The sequence below is a fragment of the Polyodon spathula genome, chromosome 1, assembly GCF_017654505.1.
Source record: "Polyodon spathula isolate WHYD16114869_AA chromosome 1, ASM1765450v1, whole genome shotgun sequence".
Classification (NCBI taxonomy): Eukaryota; Metazoa; Chordata; class Actinopteri; order Acipenseriformes; family Polyodontidae; genus Polyodon; species Polyodon spathula.
The window spans coordinates 45395989-45415385 of record NC_054534.1 but is presented as its reverse complement, the minus strand read 5'-3'; the positions used below and the strand labels follow the sequence as shown (position 1 = coordinate 45415385).

Below are 19397 nucleotides of genomic sequence, written 5' to 3'. Positions count from 1 at the left end.
GAGACTCGGACCTCACAACACATCCAAATCTGGCTCAGAGCCGAGTAGGGCCAGGAGTATGATTTTCATCATTATGCTACATCAGTCAGTACACTCAAGGTAGATAAACAGTATGGTGTGCAGAGAGTCAGAGCATTTCACTTATATATGAAGAACAAAAATAAAGAAAAACACACCCATAACCTCTGGCTCTGCCATTCTAAATTCAAATAAAGCACCTCTAAATACTGCATCATCTAGCTACTCACCACGTTGATTGCATGCGACATCAGTCCTGCATTCCAATAACACTGACAGCAACAGTATCACTGTCTGTGTCTTTTACATCACTGAGTATATGCATTTTTTCTGCCCAGCATCTTTTTCACACAAACTATAGTACATCTTCCATCTCAATAAACAAGCCAAAGGTACTTTATCTCCCACTCAGAATTAAGAACATATTTTTCATTTGAGTTTTTCTGCATTACTACTGTTTCAGTCACTGTAATACTCGTATACAGTCAAAAGTAGATGGCTGAGATGCAGATATGTGACCAGGTCTGATATTACAATTTTCCCTTTCCAGTCCAATGTCGAACCCTGTCCAACATCATCAAAAAAAGACGTAAAGCACAGGTCTCTAGTCGTTTTTTCTCCGGAAAAAGCCGAGAAAACCTTTCAATGGCCAAGTGAGACTGTAGGAGCCGAATGAAGCCGAAAAAAAAGGGCGTATCTGATAACCCCATGCACCACAGAGATAACACGGACATAACAAAGAAGACAGCTGCTTCTGCATCCAGGGCTCAAAGAATATTATTATAGACATTTGCAGAGCTTTTAGAGATGTTATAGTAATACAATAATGACTTGGATCTCATTATTGAGGAGTCTGGTGATAAAACAAGCGATCAGGAGAGGATTTATCAGTATGCATGACTATAAAGAGGTATGTGAAATACAGCAAACAAGGGGTGGGGCTTGGCTGGAGATACAGTACCGAGTGTCCTATTGCGATTCAGTGGCTTTTAAAGCTGTTTTACAAAGAAAAAATATATTTTAAATGGCGAGTGTAAAATAAATATTATATTGTAACACTATATTTGGATATATAGCGTGTGTTTGATGACAATGCAAACTAATTTCCATGGTCTATGGTCATTTAAAAAAAGCTAAATCCACCTCCGCAGTAGGATCACAATAATCCTGTTATTTTGGATCAACGTAATCCTGATCTCCTCTTAATTCTAAAAAACCCAATCTCAACATTTAATCATGATTAAAAGTGCAATCGGATTACCAAAACAAAATCTGGATCACAGTAATCCCGATCGCATTTTGATGTTTTGAAAAACCCAACTGCACAATATAATATAAAACGTGGAAATCAGATTACCAAAGTTTTGAAAACCCAGCCCCAGGTTTACAATAAGATCTAGCAAAATACCTAAAATGGTCCTCGAAATCAAAGGCAAAAAAAAAAAACACCTTACAGCATTAGATAGAATTTCAGTCACAACAGACATCTGGACTGACAGGAAAATGTGTGCATTCCACGGTGTGACAGCACACATCATACAAGTTAATAACGATGCAGAAAAGCTTGACGATATCATATCTCTTCTGTTGTGGGGACACATTCAGGAAAGAAAATCTGTTCTTCATGTGAAGCAGTTACTGAGGAATTCAAAATCAAAAACAAAATTGACTTCATCATTACAGACAATGCAACAAATATGAAAAGGGTATTCACCACCAGTTTCCCTCACAATGATAGTGCTGATCATTTTGACAATAAAGATCACGATGCAAGCAATGAGCTTGATGATGATAAGAGATTGAAGGCTTGTCCAAACCCTGTCAAAGGTTGGTCGTAATGCATCAGTTTTGCACCAGCTCATCATTTAGAGATGATTTTGAAAAGCACTTTGGTGCTAGTGTTGGGATACCTGCGGCGACTTCAACCAGATGGAATTCAACCCTCCGACTGATAAAAGCATGTATTGCTCTTGAAAACCAGAAACTTGCTAATGTCCTGGAGGCTCAGACGCATAAGAATATGGTAATTACAGCGTGGGAGTATGCTTAGTTAAATGAGCTCATCAAGGTCCCGGAGCCTTTCCTGGAGGCTACCAACTTAACACAAGGTGACCAAGTTGTGACAGTAAGCATTGTTGTGCCCTGCACAGTTTCTCTCTTTTAGCACCAAACAAAAGTCAAAATACTGTGGACCACTCAATCATGTTTTACAGAAGACTCTCTCAACACGATTCTCAGGCATCTTCCCAACAGTCCGAATGCAAGGAGAAAAGGAATCTAATCAAGGAAGGGATCCTGTTATTTTCCCCTTCACTGATAGCTGGCACCTGACAGTAGAAAGTGTTGGGTCCAACATATGGATTTCAGTAGATAAACCATGATGTTGATGCAGCAGAAGATGTGAAGGCTAATTTGAAAGCCAAGATTAGAGGTAAGGAACCAGTTTAGTACCAAAGTAAACAGTTGGTTGAATAATTAATTCATGACTATCGACTAACGATAAACTATCACAGACATGCTACGCATATCCACACAGAAAAGTCTGTCTAATGTAGAGATGTTTTAGCTGCTACCTATTAATTGCAGTACATTTATGATTTGTTTCAGAGAAGGAAATTGGTTTTGACAACAGACTATTAGGAGAGATTATAGTCTATTTTATTCTTTATCAGTATCTTTCCAAATCAAACCAAAAAAGCAGTTAGAAAGAATAAAAAGCTATAAAACAAAGCAGATACATACTAGTATGTAATTATGTAGACAACACTGAAATAAGCATGTGATAAATAAACAGTGTTTGTATATACTACCCTCAGTTTGCTAATGAAGTTAGTTGCTAGAATTTGGGCAATATCTTTAAAATGTGCTCGTTCTTTCTTTTATACATTCAAAATTGTTAATTGTTTTAATTCACATACCAAAAAAAAAAAAAAATCTAACACTTACATAGTTTAATGAATATTTCAAGGAAGAGGTTTTTTTTTTTTTTTTTTTCTTAAATGCAGGACTTTTTTTTTTTTTTTTTTTTTTTTTTTTTAATCAATTAAAAGGAAAATAATAAAAATTAATTTCTGTATGAAGGTTTCTTTTTTTTAACACTTACAACTAACCCTTCCTTAATAAGTCCAAGAAATTTTACAACTACTAACTGCGTTGTGCAAATTTCTTATGCACTGATTAAAAACACAGTTTCCGATAATAAATGCATGTATAAAACTAGCAATTTACTTATCTTCTTTATTACACAACAAATCAAGACCGAGTGTGTACCGCACGCTGAAGTAGGCATGACTGGATCCACCAGTAGTAATGGGGATGAATCTCTTCCCCCTCCTGCAAAGTCATTAAAACTTTTCTCCAGCTACTGGAAGAAACACACTAAACAGGATAAAAAGTCATCAGCTCAGAGCCAGTTGACCAAGTAGGAAGCAATCAGTGATGACAGAGACTGCCTGAAGTTCTGGTACCAGAACAAGAACAAGAATACTCTATCCATTCTGTTTGCTTTAGATGTCAGTGCTGTCAATTCCAGCTTCCAGTGACCCATAGAACAGATATTCAGTCAGGGGGGCATTTTCATGAGCCCTCACTGCTCATGATTAGGAAGTGGAATGTTATCACAGCTTGTTTTTTTAAAGTGCAACAAGGCCAACCTGAGTTAAATACAGGAAGACTTACTGTTAGCACAAAATGCTGATAATGTACGTATTTCCTGTTGAGAAAGTATGATAAAATAAACAAAGACCTGGTTACAAATAAGTTGAGCTTTTTCTGAATCCTTCATCAGACATTGCAGTAGTATTGTTCAAAAGTTTAATGAAAATTGATTGGAGTTTGTTTCAAGGATTCAGACTCAGGACTCAAAGTCAAGGACTAAGATTCGGGAGTCAAGTTTGAGGACTCGACTACAAGTCTGCTCCTTGACAAACTCAAAAACTAAAAAAATGTTGTTCCTATCATACTGTAACTGTAAGCAAGTACTTAAGTGTTTATGTAGGCTGCCTTACTAAAACTCCCACGGTAAACTTGCAGTGATTTTTGCAGTTTTCCAATAGTTATCTTGTGCATTTACCATGTTTTTAATAATCTGTAACATACCTCACTGTTTCAATATGCAGCATTAAGTTTGCAATGCATTTTTCGACAGTAAACATTTGTAAGAGCTGTACTAAGAGTTCTTGTGATAAGGGTTCATAAATAATAATTCAGCAGGGCAGCGCTGCAGATGAAACATGGTTTTATTTCTTTTGCATGCATGTTTGTTTTAAATCCACAATAAGCTAATCTGATTGTCATACAATATGTGAAATACATTTGTAAACAGGGTAGTAAGGTAAAGTTAATGACTATGAATAAGTGATAATTACGGCTTCTGATTTTTTTTGCTCAGTAACCCATTTTACACAACATGAGCCAAAGCAGAAAAACTGAAGCCCTGTGAAAATTGTTTTTATTTTATTTTTATAATTATTTTATTCTGGGAAGAATTGTGTTGTTTAGTCTTATGCATTACAAATGTTTTATTTCCCAGATACCTAGAAACCTGGCTTTCTTAACACAGCCGGAAGGTAGTATATAAATCCTGTAAATTAAAAACAAAAATCCTGTACAATTATTTGGGCAATTAAACAAATCATAAAAAAGTGTGGCAATACAACTATTTCAACTGAATCTCACTAGTTTAAATGATTTGACAGAGGCCATTCTTAACAGTATGCAAAAAGAAAGTAGGCAAGACAAAAGAGTAAGGCGGGGAGTACTGAAACAGGTACTGCGCATGCCCATATGACCGAGGGATGCATTTTTGACGTTAAACCGGCACCGATTGCGATGGTGACCAAATGTGTTGAATACTGTTGTGTAAAAATGTAGTATAAATTTAACAATTGCATTCAAGAAATTTAGAACAAGATCAGCAAAACACAAAATAAAAATACACTTAGACAAGCAGCGGGGTTCCGAAATATATAGCATTACACGTGTTGCTACAACTGTTTAAATGACATACCTGCAATTGTTTTTTCATTGTTAACATCCTGACAACTTTTTACACTTATAACTTTAACCTTTTAGCATTCGCCCAATGTTAAATATCCCACTGGCGACCAGGCCCTTTAACTGTTTTTACTCAGGCACTGTGAGCGACAGCCCTGCTGTGATACGTCACTGGAAAGAGGCGATTCAGACCATTAAAAACGAGGTCCTACTTCTGTATTTCCGGTAGATGACCATATTAGGAGACAGGCTTGAATGGGAGTGTTGAGGGTGCCTGGGATGAATAATTTTTGCACATTTTCAATCAGTTTTTTTTTTTTTTTTGTTGGTTGCTTTTGGTCCTTTTTATATGGCCATAATTGCTTTATTTTTGTATCCAATTTGTTAAAAAAATCCATGTTCCCTACATGTTGAAGTTTCATTGTGCAGTGTCAGATTTGATCTGGTCATGCTAAAATGTCGAAAGCGTCTTTTTCTGTGTTTTTTTTTGTTTTTTGTTTGTTTTGTATTATATTGTAATCTGTATTGAACATGGTGAGTTTCTGACTATTTCACTTTTTTTTTTTTTTTTTTTTTTTTTAATGAAAGCCTAGTTAGACACAAATCTGATAACAGTAAAAGAAAAAAACAAACAAAAACAGGCAAAAATAGCTTAGGACCTAAAAAAAAAAATGTCTGTTTCAACATTTTTGAAAATGTCTGCTGTAGTTCACTGATAGTGTAAGGATTACTTACACACTGTCAAACAGGTAACAGCAATAACAATCCATGATGTGGTACGAAAAGAAGAGAGCAATTGTTATGTTTTTCTTTTTTTTTTTTTTTTTATTTAGAGCAACGGTGTGCAGAGAGTCAGTAATGGGGCACAACTATCACTAAAGAGGCAGTGTAGCAGGGAGAGATCTGTGCTGACTCTGCTGGCGTGTTCACAGGGCTGCAGGAAGAAGGCGGCAGCCGTCCAACAACTGCCTGCGAGTCATGGCAGTGACACGGGGAGGTGGGAAAGTGGGTGTGTGGACTTTCCCCCTCTCTGAATGGCTGAGAGGCGAGTCTTGGGAGATTGTTGGTCCTATAAAATAACGCTCTGCTGTTTCCTCAGGCCTGCCCTTATAGACGCGCTGAGAGTGCGGAAACGCTGGTCCCGGACCGACAACCACTCGGGAGAGAAAAAGACACGAAAGTGTCACAGCGAGACAGTGAGGGCGGGGAACCCTTGGGCAGACCCCTTAAAAGTATAACAGAGCAGGCTAGGTAGCCGGCAGAGTAGGACGGAGATCCGGGTCGCACGGGCAGTGGCGACCGGGATATTGCTGCAGAGTGCAGCACCTTTCATTTGTAGTTTTGTTATTGTGTTATTTTTTTTCCCTTGTTATTTTTGCCTTCTGTTTTCATTATTCTTTCTTTGAGCACCTGCAAGGGCACCGGTATTGTGTACCATCGCTTGGTATGCCCGTGGTTCTGTTTACCATCATTGGTAAATCAGACCACGGACCCACAGCGCCATCTGCGGGATAAACTTAAAAATAGCACCCGAGAATAAAACTGGGCACCTGTTCGGTGTTGCCAAATCCACCTGTCTGCCTCCTGTGTCAGTGACTTACCCACCACCCTTCCACAGGCAGTTTTATAATTTTTTTTTTTTTAAAGGATAGAAAATTTTAAATAAATACATAAATGACAGCTAATTAGTCCAAGTTATTACCTTTCAAAGAACCCATTGACGATCACTCTAGGACTTGGAAAACCTGAAAAATTATGTTTGAAGAGGCGAGTGACAGTGAAGCTGCAGTGAAGAGTGCCGAAACGGCAGCTTCCATGTATGGAGCGCCAAGTGTAAAAATAAAGCACTAACATTTTAACAGTGTTTTTCCCAGATTTAATGTAAATTGTGTATTTTTTCCTAGATTTAACCAAAAAAAGTCTGATTTAGCTTAATAAATACAGTGCCGTGAAAAAAGTATTTGCCCCCTGTCTGATTTCCTGCATTTTTGTATAATAATTTTGACACAATGTTACCAGATCTTCAACCATAATCTAATGTTAGATAAAAGGGACCCTGAGTGAACAAAAAACACAACATAGATACTTATTTCATTTATTTATTAAAGAAAGTTATGCAACACCCAATGCCCCTGTGTGAAAAAGTAATCGCCCCTTTAGACTCAATAACTGGTTACGCCACCTTTAACAGCAATAACTGCAACCAAACGCTTCCTGTATTTATTGATCAGTCTCTCACAGCGCCGTGGAGGAATTTTGGCCCACTCCTTCATGCAGAACTGCTTCAACTCAGTGACATTTGTGAGTTTTCGAGCATAAACTGCTGGTTTCAAGTCTTGCCACCTCATCTCAATGGGGTTTAGGTCCAGACTTTGACTAGGCCATTCCAAAACCTTAAATTTCTTGTTCTCAAACCATTCTGATGTAGACTTGCTTGTGTGTTTCGGATCATTGTCTTGTTGCTTGACCCAGCTGCACTTTAGCTTCAGCTCACGGACGGATGGCCTGACATTCTCCTGTAGAATTCTCTGATACAGAGCAGAATTCATGGATCCTTCAATGATGGCAAGTCGTCCAGGTTCTGATGCAGCAAAGCATCCCCAAATCATGACACTACCACCACCATGCTTGACCGTTTGTATGAGGTTCTTACTGTGGAATGGAGTGTTTGGTTTTCACCAGACATAACGGGGACCATATTGGCCAAAAAGTTCCACTTTTGACTCATCTGTCCAGAGAACATTGTTAGAACTCTTGAGGATCATCCAAGTGCTTTTTGGCAAACTTGAGATGAGCACTCACGTTCTTCTTAGTGAGCAGAGGTTTCTGCCTTGCTACTTTGCCATGAATCCCATTTCTGCCCAGTGTCTTTCTGATGGTGGAGTCATGAACACTGACCTTAGCCGAGGCTGGCCCAAATCAGGCCTAATTGTTAACCAAAGTATTCAAACAGCTGACCCTAACTATCCATTTAATTGGGTCGAGTTATCTAGGGAAGGGCAATAACTTTCACACCTGAAGATTGAAGGTTTGATTACCTTGCACACCAAACAAATGAAAGAAGCACCAAACTTTGGCGTCATTTTTTTTTCTCTCAGACTCCCTCTACATACTACTACAACCCACAAAAAGATCTGACCAAAAATGCAGAAAATCAGACAGAGGGTAAATACTTTTTCACGGCACTGTAAATGTTAAACACATTCTTAAAAGTTTGGAAATGTGTACATGTTTTTGGCATTGCAGTATGCAGAGCAGACGGGGAAGCTGAAGGCTTGGGTTCTCAAGTAAGGGCAGCTCTGCAGCATACAATGCCAAATAAAATGCTTCAATGGGCTCATTTAGCTTCAGATTTAGCTGGCAAAATAAATACTTGTGAAAGATTCAGATTTAATTGCTCAACGATAACGTTTTTCAGATTTCTCTGTTAGGTAAATGTTGAATCGCCAAGTGTAAAAAACAATATATAGACTTGTTGTAAATGTTGAATTTACAATACGTGTTTTCAACATTTATAAATTATATCTGAATTTTGAAAACTTGTGTAATAATGTGTTTATTAGCATTTATGTAATTTAGCTAAATCTGGACTTTGTGGTTAAATCTAGGACAAAATACGCGATTTACATTAAATCAGGAAAAGATAATGCTAAGGAAGGGAGGCAGCATATAAAAAGTTTGCGCACCACTGGACAGCTCTCAATCTCCAGTGCATTAGAGGGCTATTTTGAAAACAGCTTTTAAAACAGACTTTAAAAAGTATGTGTGTAAAAAGTTGTCAGGATGTTAAACATGAAAATAAAGAAAATAGCAACACATGGGGATGTATAGGGCTATATTCTCTAGAACCCTGCAACTTATTCTTTAAGGTTTGTGTGTTGCACACGTGTCACTAACAAAATGCCCTGGAAACTTCTAACACAGAAAATTATTTTAATGAAGGTCTGCAATGCAGCAAAAAGCTCCAATTAAACAAAAAAGGAAGTTAAAAGGTTACCATATCGAGCTGAAAAAACGTTGTTACCAACGTTATCTTTCGCTAGTCAAATCGTAAGGTTCCTAAATAAAGTTCTGAGTCAACACAAAGAGATTTGTTTCATCTTTATAGCAGCTGCAACTATTCCAGATATAACAGATTTGGTTACGTTGGTTACCATCAAGAGTTTAGGGGTGGTTTAATTGCGCAGCAGATTCCTTAGTTAAATGATGAGCCAATAATATCTCTTCAGGCAAAGAAGCAGGCACGGTAATTTAAGACGTTACCATAATGAAAAACAGTAATGTAGCATGAGTTTTCTACTAATGCAGGGTCAGCTGTTGCAGTGAAAACAAAGTTTATTTCTCAGACTGACCATTTTAAGAAAGGTGAACACAGAAAGCATAGAAATACTTGGTACTGTAATTATACCCAAGCAAACAAAAGCGCGGTCTCGAGTCTAAAAGCGTCTATGCACTTAGTGCCTATAGAAAGTCTACACCCCCTTGAACTTTTTGCACATTTTGTTGTGTCAGCGCCTCAGACTACCATGCATTTAAATGAGGATTTTTTCCCCCAATTACCTGCACAACATACTTGAAGTACTTGAAAAATAGATGGTGAGTAAGTAGATTCAAGAAAATGGAGTCCTTTTCTTCAATCAGTTGCCAGGTTTATTGAAATATGCAGGGAGTCTGGTCCCAGGTACAGGACAAACAACACTCAAAATTACAATGTTTGCGTGACATTAAATACCCTTCTGTATGGATGGTCCACCTCCCCTTTCTCTGACATTAACCAATGGTCAAGGTAATTTAATTTATTGTGTGAGTGTTAATGTGTGTGTGTCTGTGTGTGTGGTCTAGTGTGACAACCTCTGAACTCAGTGCATTCTTCACACTCCTGGAGACAAAAGGTCCATACATCTGCCTTTTGTTATCTCCTTGCGACCCCCTTTGATGCCAGTGGGATTATCTCTTGATTTCTCTGAAGTCTAGAGCCTGTTCCCTTCTACTCCACAGCATTGTTATCTTATTAGCTTGCAGTCATTGTCGGGCAGTTTGTAGACGCATCGTCTCTATCAGTGGTTAGCAGTACATGCAATTTGAACCAAACAGTCTGCTATCTGCAATATTAGTCTCTTTTCAGAAAAGAACACCAGTATAGCTCTGCTAGTCCACATGGGTAGCAAACCCCTAATCAATTCTCAATCCATGTTTTCCAACAATACTCCACACTGTTAAGGGTAAAAAAGGTTTTATTGAAAAAAATTCTATATTAAAAATACAAAACTGAAAGAGCATAATTGGATAAGTCTCCATACCCTGACTTAATACTCTGTGGAATCACTTTGGCAGCAATTACAGCTGTGTGTCTGTTTGGGATAGGTCTCTACCAACTTTGCACACCTAGATTTGGCAATATTTGACCATTCTTCTTTACAAAACTGTTCAAGCTCTGTCAAGTTCCTTGGGGAGCATTGATGGACAGCAATCTTCAAGACATGCCACAAATTTTTTATTGGATTTAGGTTGGGGCTCTCAAGGACATTTACCTTTTTGTTCCTTAGCCACTCCAGTGTAGCTTTGGCTGTGTGCTTTGGGTTAGCACAAAACATAACACTTTACATTTAGGCCAAAAAGTTTCTTTTTAGTTTCGTCAGACCACAAAGCTTTTTGCCACATGACTACAGAATCTCTCTCCTGAGTGTTTTTTTGCATACTTCAAACGGGATTCAAGGTGGGCATTCTTGAGTAATGGCTTCCTTCTTGCCACCCTACCATACAGGCCAGATTTGTGGAGTGCTTGGGATATTGTTGTCACATGCACATTTTGACCAGTCTTGATAATAAAAGCCTGTAGCTCTTGCAAAGTTGCCATTGGCCTCTTGGTAGCCTGTCTGATCAGTCTCCTCTTTGCTTGGTCATCCAGTTTGAAGGGACGGCCTGATTTAGGCAGGGTCTTGGTGATGCCATAAACCTTCCACTACTTAATAAATCGTCTTGACCATGCTCCAAGGGATATTCAGGGCCTTTGATATTTTTTCATACCCATCCCCTGATCTGTGCCTTTCAACAATTTTGTCCTGGAGTTCTTTTGAAAGCACCTTGGTGCTCATGGTTGAGTCTTTGCTTTGAAATGCACCACCCAGTAGAGGGAACCTACAGGAACTGCTTAATTTTTCCGGAAATCATGTGAATTACTACAATTTAACACAGTTGGTGGCAAATGAAGTTGGTATGTGAATTCAATTGGTTACACCTGAGCTACTTTAGGATTGCTATTACAAGGGGGGTGACACTTATCCAGCCAAGCTATTTCAGTTTTTATTTTTAATTAATTTTCTACAAATATCTAGAATGTTTTTTTTCACTTGGAAGTTGTGGAGTAGGATGTGTGCATAAAAAAAAAAAAAAAAAAAACTATTTTAATGCATTTTAATTCCTGGCTATAAGGCAACAAAAGGTGAAAATTTTGAAAGGGGATGTAGACTTTCTATAGGCACTGTAGTGTCCTTAAATTTATCACATCAGATCTGTGCCGTCTTATTCTAGACCTAGATCAGGATTCTGAATTAGGTTTAAGGTATGTGGCACTTACAAGGTAGTAGGGGGGCACTGATCTCATCGTGGTACATAGTGCCAAAGGGGGAGAGTGGAGGACATTTCTTTTAAAAAGGTGCAATCTGGTGTATTTTTGCATGGTTTAAGCATGTGCTAGACTTGTCATAGTCTGCTTGTACTGTCTGTCAAAACTACTCCATCAGCACAATGAAGGACCTTTATTTCAGCACTGCTCACAGCAAGGCAAGACCAACAAGATGACAAATGTACTTTTGGAGCATCAGGGCCCCTGCAATACAAGACTGGCTGAAAATGTGTGTGCAATTGGTTACCACACTTTAAATTATGTAGTTCAATATTGGATACAGCATGCTGTAGCTCCCATGCTCAGCGCGAAGCCCCTTTCACACGGGCATGCAACAGACAAAAATAATCCGTTTGTGGGACTCAAAACTTTATTATACGTACTCTAGGATTTGACTGCGAAAGATAACGTTGGCTTATTGCAGTGCACAAAAAAAATAACACTTTCAGCTTGACACAGTAAACTTTTCACTTCTTTTTGTTGTTTAATTATTGAGCTGTTTGCTGCATTACAGCCCTTCTAAAAAAAAGAAGATGGTACATCTGCAACACAGAAACCCTAAGTATTTTTATTTTTCGCTGTTCTTGTTCAAAATTTCTTGAATGCAACTGTTCATTTTAAGCAACTGCTTTACACAACAGTACTCACGCACACTTGGGACACCACCACAACTGTTGCTTGAAACTGGGGTTGCTGCTGGTGTTAATACAACACCTCTCTGCACTGTACCATTTGTATATCAGCCAACAAGGGCTCAGCTCATGTCCCACCATGCCTTTCTTCTTAAAGGCATACAGCCTGTATACATAAACCCCCAATATCTCCAACAAGTTCCTGGGTACACATTTTTATGATACCACAATAGGCTTATAGGCTTTTTTTTTTTTTTTTTTTTTTGGTTTATATATATATAGCTATTATGTATTGTATAATCAATCGCCTTAGAGTAAAATAATACAACAAAAAATGGACAAGGATAATACCCGAAAATAATCTTAACTTTTTTTTATAAAAATATTGTATAAGGAAGGTGGAGGGTGCCAGTCGCCAGCTTATCTTGAAAGTAAGGTAAAACTGTTAGAAATCTATTATTTTGACAAGTGGCTGGGATCCTTGTGCTTTTCCTCAGGTTAGTTTAACATTACTTTATCCCCTAAGAAACAGACGGTTAAACCACAAATAGAGCTGTAAATACAAAATTAGAGCTATTTGTATCCTGAAAAAGTAGATAGTAGATCGCCATGGCCTCCATCGTGTACAAATAAGTGTGAGATATGTACAGAAATTAAGATTCCAATATTATGATATTCAATAACTTGTGGGACAGAATCTCCTAACCAGGCTTCATCACAACAGGATGAGCCTTTACAATATGAAAAAGCAACTAAGGGACATACACAGTATGTATCAGTGGTGTAGTCCTAAATCTTAAAGTACCAGAACGGCAATTAAAATAGTTGGGTTTTTTTTGTTGTTTTTTTTTTGTTTTGTTTTTTTTAAACAAATGATACGATTCATATTTTCTTTGTACATTGAACTTGAGGTAACATTTAGTAGGTAATGCATATGACTTTACCCTTGATCAGTCCTGCTAGATTGCTGATTTTCCAGCCAAATTTGGCTCGTTTCGAAAGCATCTAGAGGGTAAATCTTGTCTGGTGGTTTCCTTATTTTTGGGCTATTTTTATCATGCATGTTGTTTTCTATTCCTTTCAATTATGTTATCACCAGTGCAGAACTTAAATCACCATGACGCAGAGGTGCCATCACGGATAAAAAAAAAAAGTGGGAGGGAGCCACTAGACTAATGTTGGACCACAGACCTATGCATAAAAACCCTTCATTTTGTATGTTGCAAACACAAGGACAGCTCTTACTGCTAGTAACATCCTATAAAGAGGTTAATGTAAAGCACCTGACTTTATCCTGAGCTTATATTACTAGAGCTGAGGTATGACACACAGGAGGGTAAAATCACAAATCTTCATATCCTTACACTATAGTAACATGCCCACAAACATTAACCCTTTAACACTTATCAAAGTAGGTGTCTGAGAAACAAAACAGCTATATTAAATTGTTGATAATTCAATAAATACACTTTTTGCCAAATAAAACAATTAAACCCTGGCATCATTTTCTCAACCACCTGACTGAGCTAACAGACAAAGGTTTAAAAGCACTCAGCAAGAACAGTGCATTATTGCTGTTCTGCTGCTGGTCAAGCATGACAGGATCTGTAAGAAGTTGTATTTAAAATTGTCCATACTGGGAATGCTCTTCATTTAAACTGTAATAATGTCTGCAGGAATTCATGTACTGACGTATATTCCTACCCAAACAACTTGCCTTAAAAATTGTATTTTTGCGGACTTAAAAAAATTGATTAACAGCCAGATTGACTTAATGAGCCTTTCTTTTTACTCCAGCAAATGTGCTGCACACTTAAAAAAAGTGAACTGAAGATTTGTGTTGAAACAGTCATATTTCTAACACTAAAACAGTAAGGAGAAACACACACAAGTAAATACTGCACTCTTCTTCCTGCGTCTTCCCATGAATGCTACAATGTGCGCATGTATTTTACTTTCATTTTCATATGTGATTGTCTTTTTCAAGTAATACAAAAACACAAACAGGATTGTTTTATATCAATATTGATAACCAATTTAATTTCCAATCAATACTCTGCAAACACAGAAAAACAGATATATTTTTTGAATGTACAGCTAGAAAAATGGTTTTAGTTTGTTTGCCAGATATCCATGATGTAACTAAGAAATAGAGATGGTTTAACAATGCAAGAGGACAGAAATAAATGTCAAATAACTTTATATAGCTTACTAAAGTAAGTTATTTTGATTAAAAAAAAAAGTGCAAAAGTTTATTTTTGTACAAAACTAAACGCACATATCTAAATAAACAGATTACCGCAGGCTTGTTTCTTAACAGAAAAGCTCTCACTGTTTAAATCTGAATCAATTAGTATTTGCTTCTCACAATAATATCAATTATTTTAATTATAGCACTGTAAGGTCTACAGAAAAAAAAAAAATATATATACACACACACACACACACACACACACACATACAGTACCAGTCAAAAGTTTGAGTACACCTGCTTGAAACCAGGTTTTTCATGATTATCTATGCTTTTAACTGTATAAACGTGTCTATAAACACTTAATATTTCATTATATATATGATACGTGTACTTATATAAGATGATAATCATAAATTAATTGCATTCAAAAATTAAAATTTTAAATGAAAATGTAAATCTTGTCAATTTCAATGAAATGGTCACCCAAAGCAAGGGGATTTCAGTCTGAAGCCCAAGTCAGTTAAAAGTCTGAAATGTCTATAACACTCTGTTAGAACACTGGCCTAGGTATAAAAGTGTCTTTGTTAGATGTTCTCTGAGTTAACTAGCATGTTACCTAATTAACCTTTTGTCACCAATTATTGTTAACAGGTGAGGGTCCATGATTACTATAAATACAGGTAGCATAGGCACAAGTTTGTTATTCCTGAATGTAAGTGAGCAGAAAATGGCAAAATACGCTCAGTTAGGCGAAGAAAAATTACTTTAAGAAATGGAGGTCAATCTTTAAGACAAATCGCAAGAACTTTGCAAGTGTCTGTAACTGCCAAGACCATCAAACGATTTGAAGAAACTGGCACTCATGAGAACCGAACAAGGTCAGGCAGGCCAAGAGTGACCTAAATATCATTCACAAGTCTGCAAAACCGACGATTAACTGCCCCTGAAATACAAGCTCAGCTAAATGCTACTAGAAGTACAGATGTTTCAACATCAACTGTTCAGAGGAGATTGCGTGAAGCTGACCTAACTGGAAGAATTGCTGCAAAGAAACCATTGTTAAGAGTGCAGAGTAAGAGGAAGAGACTTGCCTGGGCCAAAAACGCACAGAAACTAGACGTTTGAGGAGTGGAAGTCGGTCTTATGGACCGATGAGTCAAAATTTGAAACATTTGGGTCCACTTTATAAGTATACCCACATTAGTGGTATTTTCCCTAGATCATTTACTGAAGCAACAATTGTGTGTAGCAAGCCGAAAAGGTGAAATCTTAACAAAAGAAAAATAATAGTTTAGCAATTACTAGCCCAATACAATCAAAGGATTGTTCTTGTGCATGAATATTTAAGCATTTGGGTGCCTGCAACTAACTTGCTGAGAAAGAGAGATTCTAAGTTTAGAATCCAGTTCGTGAGGTATATGACACACTTATCAGAATCGAACTGACTAGGGGATCTGTATAGGAATCAGTTAGTAAAGGTGTCATTAGGGGATCAGTCTGAAATCACTGTGTTTGCATACACATTACAGCAAGTGTACGTTAATACAGTAAGTGTACAGTTTAATACAACTTGAGAATAAATAAGTTGTTATTGCTTCTTCCAATGTTACTCAGCTGAACTGACTGTCATTGCATTCAAGAGATGGCAGTTATGACCTGTGCAATAGTAATGTTGTACTGGACATTGCCACTATAAATGAGAAAAGGCAGCAGGGATATAGACCGGGAATAGTGAAATGTCATGGAACATCACACATACAACAAGTGGTGAATAGCATTGTTTAACCAAAGATGAGGCAGATATCCACAACAGTTAAAACAGATACTGCAGTATATGCCATTAAAACTGTACACTGCTCCCAATACAATAGTAAGCCAGTACATGTGAAATAAAGTTTGAGTGTAACAATAGCCTTAGAAAACTGTGTTACTTCTACCTCTAAACAAAAACGTTCATTTTTTTTCTGTTTAGTGACATTGACAGTGACAGCATGGGGGTGTTCCTATGATGTTATTTTAATGCAACTTCTCCTTGGGACATAAAGCTACAGGCATTTATTTGAAACTTGACAGGTGGAATTTAAATGCAGATTTTGACACCTGATAAGCATTTAACAATATTTAGGGCATTTAACAGGAAACCAGGCAGCTACTCAGTCAGTCACAGCCACTCATTATGAAAGTACACATTTTAATACAAGGTAGTCCAGCTGGTGGTTACACAAACATCATCATCATAATAAAAACAACAACACCACTTGAAACGTGGACCATGAGACTCAAGATGAATGACAGGTATATTGGAATATCATTACACGGATATATTTTGCGTTTTACACACAGCAACATTGTTCTAGTCCTTACCACACACACACACATTGCATTTATGTTCTCAATTTGCCTAGTTAGAGGAAATGAGTTTAATTTCCATTTCAAGGCGTTTCTCATAAACTATACTTGGGGTAAATCGTTTTTAAACATTAATTTAAAAAGTCAACAGTATCGCGTCTCATAGTCTACATCTTTCTATCATTAGCACTTAAGCTTGAACTGAACCCATCATGTGTGCGTTAGCTACTATCCCCCCACCCACAAACTTTCTAAGCCTGAAACTACAGGGCTAATGGTGGTGGACCAAATGGGATTCAACTAAGCATCCCAGCCTTCTGAAACAAATCTGTTTGCCGACTAGTGCAGCAGCTAAGGGAATCCCAAAAACATTTTTGGTTCTCTAACCGCATATCCTCACTGCAGGACCCAGCAAAGGCTATAACGACGTCTGCCCACGTCCCCCGATCCGTACAATTTGCACTTTGTTTGTAAAAAAAATAAAAATAAAATACTGGGGTAATTGCACGTCCCGGCGGCCGCAGCATTATATATATATATATATATATATATATATATATATATATATATATATATAGACACACACACACAGCCGCACTACACAGACACATACAACAGCATGCACATACCACCAGAAAACAAGCCACAAAAAAAACAATGCGATTCGAACATAACCTAGACATGCAGTAACCTCTGCAAAATGCTGAAGTCAATTTCTGTTAGAGTTTGTACAACTAACCTGTGTGAGAGCATAACAGTCCGCTGGATCTGAGGCTCAATCCGAGTTAAATCCACTTTCAGTAAAACAAAGAGGCGAAAATGTCCGGGCAATCCCGAGACAAAACCGAGCAAGGGGTCCACGTGAACTGAGCATGCGCCGGAAATGGGGGTTGGCGAGAGAATGTGCGGAGAGGTGGAGACGGGTTATATTGTAGCACTTGGCAACAGTTTCATGATACTCGGTTTCATTAAAACCTGAGATAGCTGTGCTTCAGTAACTGGCTACACCAACAGACGTTTATATGTTGTTTTTTTTTATTATTTATTTTAAACAAGGGGATTTCACACTGACATTCCAGTGTAACAGTATTTCCAATTTTAATATATTTAAAAGCGTGAAGAAAACATGAATCCTGACGATTGAGTAGGCGATGACCCAAAAGCGAGGGGTATCTTATGATCACCAGGAGAGCGGTGTAAATTATGGAGGGGTGTCATTCAAAAAAAAAAAAAAAAAAAAAGTTACTTAGTATTAAATCTATAGTTTGAACGCCAAAGTGAAAATTGGACTCTGTTAAGGTAAATAATGTCAAACCATAGAGAGTAGATTTTTTTACACATTATCGATAGGTGCTGTCCTGCAAAGGCAGAGGTTGTGTAAATAATGCCACCCCCTCCCTACAATGGTGCTAACGGCTTCGTTTTTTTCTTAATCAATTAAGTGCTATTGTGATTAATCTCAAGGGACTGTTTCTTTAGATATGATTTTTTTTTTTTTTTTTTTTTTAAAACATAGTATTACAGATAAATTTCTACAAAATTTCATTTAATTTAAACACTAGTGTCTCTCGACTGAAACCAGTGTTAAAATAAAATATACCTCTAAACTCAAAGAGAAATAGATTAGTGCTGTATATAAAGTCTGACTTTCTTGAAACCAGGATACAGGGGATACATAGTTAAAACATATTGGTAACAAAGGTGATACATTAAAAAGAAAACTAAAATTACACAACACACCCAAACCATTAACTTGATTGATGGAAATCAAGCCCAGTGTTGCCAAATTACATTCTAGTTGGAATTTATCCAACATTTTCTTTGATGGCTGTACAGTTAGTGTACAATGCTATTTTGCTGTTTGACTAAAACATTTTTACATGTTAGTTTATACACTTAAAATATTATTGGTCCAATGCTTTAGTGGTAATTTTGAATAAGGTTGGTACTCCTAACAATTATTTAAACACGCCCATACACATTATTATTATTTTCTTTTTCTAATCCACTAACAAGTAGAAACTGACAATCGTGGGAGAGTGTGTGGTGGTTTTGAGAACTAATACCTGCTGAAATCCAAGTTGACACCACCAGACTTATTTAATCAGAGATGGATTCAAACCATTAAGTGTAGACTTTACAAGTATTGATGGGTTTCTGTTTTTTATTTATTTATTTATTTATTTTTTCCAAATTGTACTTGCATACTGTATTATGCACTTGACCCAATCAGACCAAATTCAGGTATTTTTATTTACATTCCCTGAAGATTGTAGTAGTTTTAACTGCAGGAGTCACTTCTTGTTATTCTACAAGCCACAGGTTAATGATATCTTCAAGTTCTGGTGCAACAAAAAGAAATCGTGATTGTCTTTTTATTTTCTTAATTATATTTTTATTATGGTGATAACATTTTAGAGGAAATAACTGCCATATGTTTAGAAGGCTGTGTCAATCTGTTTGTTCAGGATAATAAGTGTGTGTAGTTTTGTGTGAAATCTGAACTGAATGAAACCTTGCATTTTTTTAACAAAAAAAAAGTTTTTTTGAATATATATATATATAAGGCAATATACTTATATAT

The 19397-nt window shown here is 37.0% G+C and overlaps 1 long non-coding RNA gene across 1 annotated transcript in view; it reads right to left on the bottom strand.

Annotated features, from left to right (window-relative positions):
- Nucleotides 1–17667, bottom strand: part of LOC121319278 — a 109583-nt gene extending 91916 nt beyond the window's left edge. The window contains exon 1 of the long non-coding RNA XR_005950689.1: nucleotides 17553–17667. This is a non-coding gene — a long non-coding RNA (uncharacterized LOC121319278). The remainder of the gene's footprint in view (nucleotides 1–17552) is intronic.
- Between the last annotated feature and the right edge of the window lie 1730 nt (nucleotides 17668–19397).